The following is a 6,570-nucleotide window of genomic DNA, read 5'->3' as shown; positions in this document are numbered from 1 at the left end:
ATATACAAATAGAATCTAAACGCCAAGCATTCGACTCGTTAAAAGCTCCGATGAAAGCCGGAAAGATCATTTGACATTTCTACAAAAGAAAAAAAAAGAAAAAAATCAGAAAAAAATAACTGGACATTGCACAAAATGCATCTAGTTGAATGGTGGATGGATGATGCGGTATAAATATGTATCCCAGGTGAATAGATGGACGTGTGATGTGGCCCCAGTCCTAGGGGGAGCTCCTCAGGCAATGGTGATGATAAATTTAAATTCGTCCTTCTTCTTGTCAAACCCAACCCAGGGGCCAGTGGGCACATCAGAATTCAGGCATAGACATTGAGACAATGCGATTTTACATCAATTGCGCTCTCCCTCTACTTTTATCACTGAAATGACTATACCCCTTTGCACGTTTATCTCCATATGACTTTTCTTTTCTTTCTTTTTTCTTTGTTTTCTTTGTTGTAAGTGTATGTTTCTTGTCTTCTTTTTTTTTTTTCTTATTGGACTTTCATGCTCAGATTTACTAATTAAAATTTGAAAAGATTTATAAGGGAATAGTGCAATATCAGCCATTGTATAATTTTGTTTAGAGGATTCAAGCAATTTACGAAGAATTCAGAATATAGCAGAGCAAAAGAAACCTAAGGTCCGTTTGGCAGAATCTAATGACGCTATTGGGGTTGCATGTAAGACTTCGACATTACAAATGCTCCATTCAAATAAGAAGTTGCTTATTTTAATTTTAAGTTTTTTTTTTCTGGAAATGATTCTCCAATCACTAATTTTCAAGAATCACCTTTAGACGAACACCTTTTTTGCCCAACCTTGAGGAATTTAGAGGAAGTCAACCTCCATCAACATGACATAAATGAGGTTCTTTTGTTAGCATTAAAGAATAATTTTCGTGCTAATATAAGTTGGATCAGTTGATAACGACGGTCATTCCTCATAAAGAATCATGTTTTCGAATCCCATTAATGTCGATGTAAAGATTGTAAACGATATGTAAAAACTCCTATAAACGATGTATAATTTCGGGAGCATATCTTGACTGATACTGTATTTTATTTTGATTTATCGCATGCAACATTGGAACCACCAGTACTGTATCAGTAGGTCCACATGCCAGCTAATAATGCTTGTGGGAGGAATTAGGGAAACATAATTGGGTTGTTTTGGAAATAAATGAAAGTTTTATTGTTGGTAAATTCTTTCAATTGTTGGCAGTTATTGATTAGGTGCTAATTATTTACTACTGTAACTTATGATATCACTCTTTTTTGCCTTGTACATTCAGAGCTAACGCTACAACGCCTTGTCTGATCACGAATTCAAGCTTCGAGTATATCGTATATTTTGAAAATCTTGTTGCCCCTGCTTGTGCCTTGATATTGTAGAATCAGTAAATTTAGCTATTATGACTATTTCATGTAAGTCACACATATAATTACTGAAAAATTAAGAAATTGCATAAAAATCATTCTCAGTTACTAAATTTAACGCAATAACCAATCTATTTCGTGTGAACTATAGTAAGAGCATATTGTTGTCTGATATAATTGCTTAGATATTACTCATTTTCCGTTAACTATAAGAAAAGCATTTTGACGTAAAACCCAGTTCAGTTGGTGAAGGCATTAGTTAGATTTTTTTTTTTTTAGGGGTGTCCCGCAGGGAGTGGACCCCGCAGACTATTCCCCACCCTCCACAACTTGCTGGCAGCAAGGTTCGAACCAGGGACCTAAGACTCCATTTTCAGCAACCTCAACCACCAGACCAAGCCCTGGAGGGCGAAGGCATTAGTTAGATAAAGACGAGGCTTCTAATTCAACTCTAAAAGCCTTCTCCATTTTCCTTTTTAAAGCTACATTTTCAGTTGAACCCATAGTTATTAAACCCGATCAAGTCCGACGGTTGAACCAGTCAGCCCCGTGATCCGGACATTCGATCAGGCCAAGTCTCTAGTTTGACCAGACGAGCAATTGACTTGGACAAATACGGTTGACCCAATGGTTCAACAACGAATCCTTCCAATTTTTTAATTGACCCAATTTACATGTTTTTTTAATTGTGGGCCTTTGTTTTTTAAACAAAATGTATATATGCTTTCAATAAGATTTGTACATTGGATCTTCATTTAAATGTATATAGACTTTACCACTTACTTAGCTTTTATTTGATAACTAAATATTTTTTTTATAAACTTGTTTATTTTTCTATTATACAATTAATCCTTTTAACTTTTAAACTGACAATATTTGATTAGTTAGAAAATTACTTTGTTTTTAAATAAAAAATAAAAAAATAAAAAATAATGCTATATTTTTTTGACAAAAGCGATATAAATTTTGTTTTATACTTGACTATATTATTTATTTATTTAAAAGTACGATAAAATGAAATTAAATCTTCTATTAATATCTATATATTAATTATATATCTTTCTAAGTATAATAATTAGCATCTAAAAGCACTTTATTATATATTTTATACATATTAAAATTACTATTTTATATTTATAAATATTAAATTAATACTCACCGGTTCAACCAGTGACCCAATCCCTCTGTTGGATTCCTTAACGGACCGGGTTTAATAACTATGGTTGAACCCTGAAAAGAAGAAGCATCTTGTTGCCTTACTAGGATGTAGCCAGTTTAAGCTCTTCATTTTCTGCTGTCGTCTTCAAAATTACACACTTAATCTCCTACGAAATAATCGGATGCCTTCATTGCTTCCAGAATTGGGAAAGCAGAGCTGTCACTTGCGTTGTCATAATTAGGCTGTGGTAATCTGGTGCCCCATGAAACTTTAAGATGAGAAGCAAAAATAACATCTTAACATCATCATCTGGCCTGGGGCTCTTGATTGGGTACAGAATATATGCATGATATTAAATGACATCCTTGAATGTTTTTCTGCCAAGATGTGGATTTTTAGTTGAAGAAATTTAATATTTTCGGCAAGCCTAACTTCTTCAATTAGCATGTCGCTGTACTACAAACATTAATGCTGTAAAAACATTTCTTTGTCTGTTCAGGTTTATGAAAATGTGTTTCGATTTGAATATCCAATAAATGATCCAACAACAGTACTTACCCCAACCAAAAAGGCAAAAAAAAAAAGGTCAAGGACAGTGGATAAAAAGTCATAAAATGTCTATTCATGTGAAAATTCATGATAATAGAGTGTGTATTTCATCAAACATAGGTCATTTAAGAGATTTTGTCACCGAAAAAAAAGGGCATCATTGGATAGGAGATTGTTTGTAAAAATTATTTAACCTAACAATATAACACATTTTATGATGTGATGCGTGTAAGATAAAAAGATAAACGGGATTAGAAAAATGCGGTTGAAAATTGTGTTTGTGATACAAGCATCCTCTAGTTTTTCAAAAATTATTTTTTCAAATACTATAAAAAATTGTAAAAAGTACTCTAAAAGGTATTCTAAAAAGTAGTCTAAAATTTTTTTAGTGTTTAAAAAAATCCTAAAATATATTTTAAAAATTCTACCACTCTTAAATATTTCAAAATATTTTCTAAAAATATCCCAAAATATACTCTAAAAACTTTGCTGCAGTAAAATTTTTCAAAAACATCCTAAAAAACAGCTAATCGAAACGGAGATTATAATATTTAGAAAAATTGTTTCTAGCTATGCCACTTCTAGTTATACCATGCTTTGCCAATTTGATTAATTACAGATGGTTGATTTTGTTTAGAGTCGAAGTTATCACCAGATAAAGATGGAAAAGGCTACTTTGGGGTATATTTTAGACAAGAAGATTAAACTGTAAAACATGCCTCTTCAGTCTTCAACATCAATCCCATGTTGGAGGATGGTAAGATCATAGGTTGGTGTAAAGTGCAAACCAGCCAGGTAGCTAGGCAAATCTGACAAGTCGACTGATTGAAGCTAAGTACTAAAACACGATCAAGACTCAATAGCTTATTATTAATTAGACGTGGACGTCAGTTAAGTTTTTTTTTTTTTTAACTCTTGTAATTTGTTGTACCCATTTTCCGACCAGTGAAAGAGCTCAACAATTTTACATTAGGGAGTGGAGATTTTTTAAAAAAGGACAGTCCTTTCTGTTATTGAAAATTGTCCTCCTGTAAACTCTAATTTGACTGTGATCCATGGGAAATAATAATAATATATTGCCACAACACAACACGCATTTTATTTCTACGGCAATTTTTGTTAAAATGACAAGACTACCCCTTTTAAGTTCTAATTGCAATTGGACTTGAGAAGGGCAAGTTTGACATTTTGTGCAAAAATTAGTCTATAAAATTTGGGTGGTATAATTAACAACAACAACAACAACAATCAAACTAGATTGAATATCCAATTTTTTAAATTCAGGTTCCTGCCCAATTACAAAAGGAAATTGGATTAGACTATTAATAAATCACCAAATTAATCAGCTGCCTGCACTCCCCGGTTCAAATTAAGCCAAAAAGGAAAAAGAAAAAAAAAGGAGAATATAAAGCGGGTTAGTACGTACCTGCCCTTTCAATTCGGTGGCATAAATTGAATCCAAGTGCAATAATTGACACAGACAATACCACTGTACAACAGTCACATGCACTGGTTCAAAATTTGGCCCCAAAGTTTTAACTGAATTGGAATGACTAAGAATGCACCCTTTCATCTTTCATGAAAATCCTACGACAAAGCACCACTTGCAAAGATTTAACCACAAAGGGCAGCAAGTAGGAAAGTAATGGTAAAAATAGAAAGGCATGCAGCAAAAGAATGGCAGTAGGAGTAGTAGTTGTTGTTGTTGAAGTATAGCGTTGCATGAGAATAAAGCTTGGTCCATGTATGCATGGTTATGGTTTGTCAATATATGTACTGCCGCAATACTTCTATGCATGATTCTGGGATATGTTCTTATCTGTGGTGACGATCGAAATCAAATTCATATAATTTTTTTATCAAATAAATAATATACTACTAATACTAATATCTAATATCTTCTGATGATGTAGAAGGGTACAATTATAGTTAGTCTCTTTTACTATGCTACATTGAATTGAAGAGCAAATTATTCGGATGGCCACTAAACTTTCGGAATCATCGAATTTTCACTAATGACCTATTAAAAGTGTAATTTTAGCCACTGAACTATCTAAGATTTAGATTCTGGGCCATTCCATTAGATTTGATCGTTAACTATACCAGATTTGAGTGTCCGCACGATTTATGAGACAAAAGAAAAAGGTATAGTTAACGATCAAATCTAACGGAATGGCTCGGAACCTAAACTTTAGATAGTTTAGTGGTCAAAATTAAATTTTTAATAATTCAGTGACCAAAACTCAACGATTTTAAAAGTTTAGTGACCATCTAAGATAATTTGCTCTTGAATTGAAGGTTGATCAATGAAAGTCCCATGCTTTTGCTTTTGTCCCAAAGCAACTAAACCATCCACAGTGGGCAAAGGACTTTGGGCTGTGGTGGTGGTGGTTAGAGTTTTCCATTTTGAGAAGGTTTTTAATGGTCGGAGTGGGTTTTTTAAAGCCCTCTTTCCATTTCCTACCAATCCTTTCCCTATCGGTGGAGCTTTCAAATTTCAACATCGGGATACCCCATTAGTACTCTTGTGTTTGTAAAAACATGGGACCATTTGCAAACCCCCCCCCCCCCCCCCCCCCCCCCTCTTCTCCCACCCTCCCTCCCCCCCTCCTGGCCAAGGGAAAAGGTAATGTTACGGGTAAGGGGGGTGGGTGCACATTACCCTCATCTGTCTTATTTTTCCAATTATGTCATATTCCTTGGACCGAATTATTGCTGTGACCTGTGAGTTAATGACAAGGGTAAATTACATCCACCTCCCATCAGGCTTGACATAATTACAACGACTTCGCCATTTTCTTGAGTTTCTGATGATTTTCTGATGAATTACTATCGGAATTCATGTGCCAACAATTAGTTATTAAAAAGTTTTAAAATCAATGAAATATTGCTAACTGTAATAAAAGATTACTTATATACTAATCACGTGAGCAGTTAGTCTCTAAACTAAATTATTTTTTTTTTTGTCGATTGAATTTTTGTATTTCTAGGCTGAAGACTAATTACTCACGTGATCGATCACCATGCGAGTAACTAGTCATCTGTTACTACAAATTAATTATGGCCACAAATTTTTTTTTCAATTCTTTAAAAAAAAATTAGTTTTTGATACGTAATAGCTAGCACTTGACGGATTCCGGTAGCAATTGGTAAAAATCAGTCATTAGGATTAAATATGCTTAGAGATTGAAACATTTGGAACTACATTTGTCTTTTTTTTTTTCTCCAAATTTTAGGGACTAGAAGAAGCACTCGTGCTCCAAATTAATATTTGGAACCAAAAACCCAAAACTGCAATTTCTCTCAAGTATAAAATATTTGTCTCACTAGAAGAGTTCTTTGTCGGCCTGCAGTTTAAAGTTTTAAAAAGTATTATTAGGATATGGGACCATAAATTTAATTGCCGATGGAGGATGTTTCGCTCCTACAGAAGATATGCTCTGCCTGGACTTCATTTATATAGGATGTGTAAGAATTATAAGAGCC

This window comes from Coffea arabica, chromosome 2e, assembly GCF_036785885.1.
Source record: "Coffea arabica cultivar ET-39 chromosome 2e, Coffea Arabica ET-39 HiFi, whole genome shotgun sequence".
NCBI classification, from domain to species: Eukaryota; Viridiplantae; Streptophyta; class Magnoliopsida; order Gentianales; family Rubiaceae; genus Coffea; species Coffea arabica.
The sequence above is the reverse complement of the archived record's forward strand: the minus strand, read 5'-3'. Positions refer to the sequence as shown.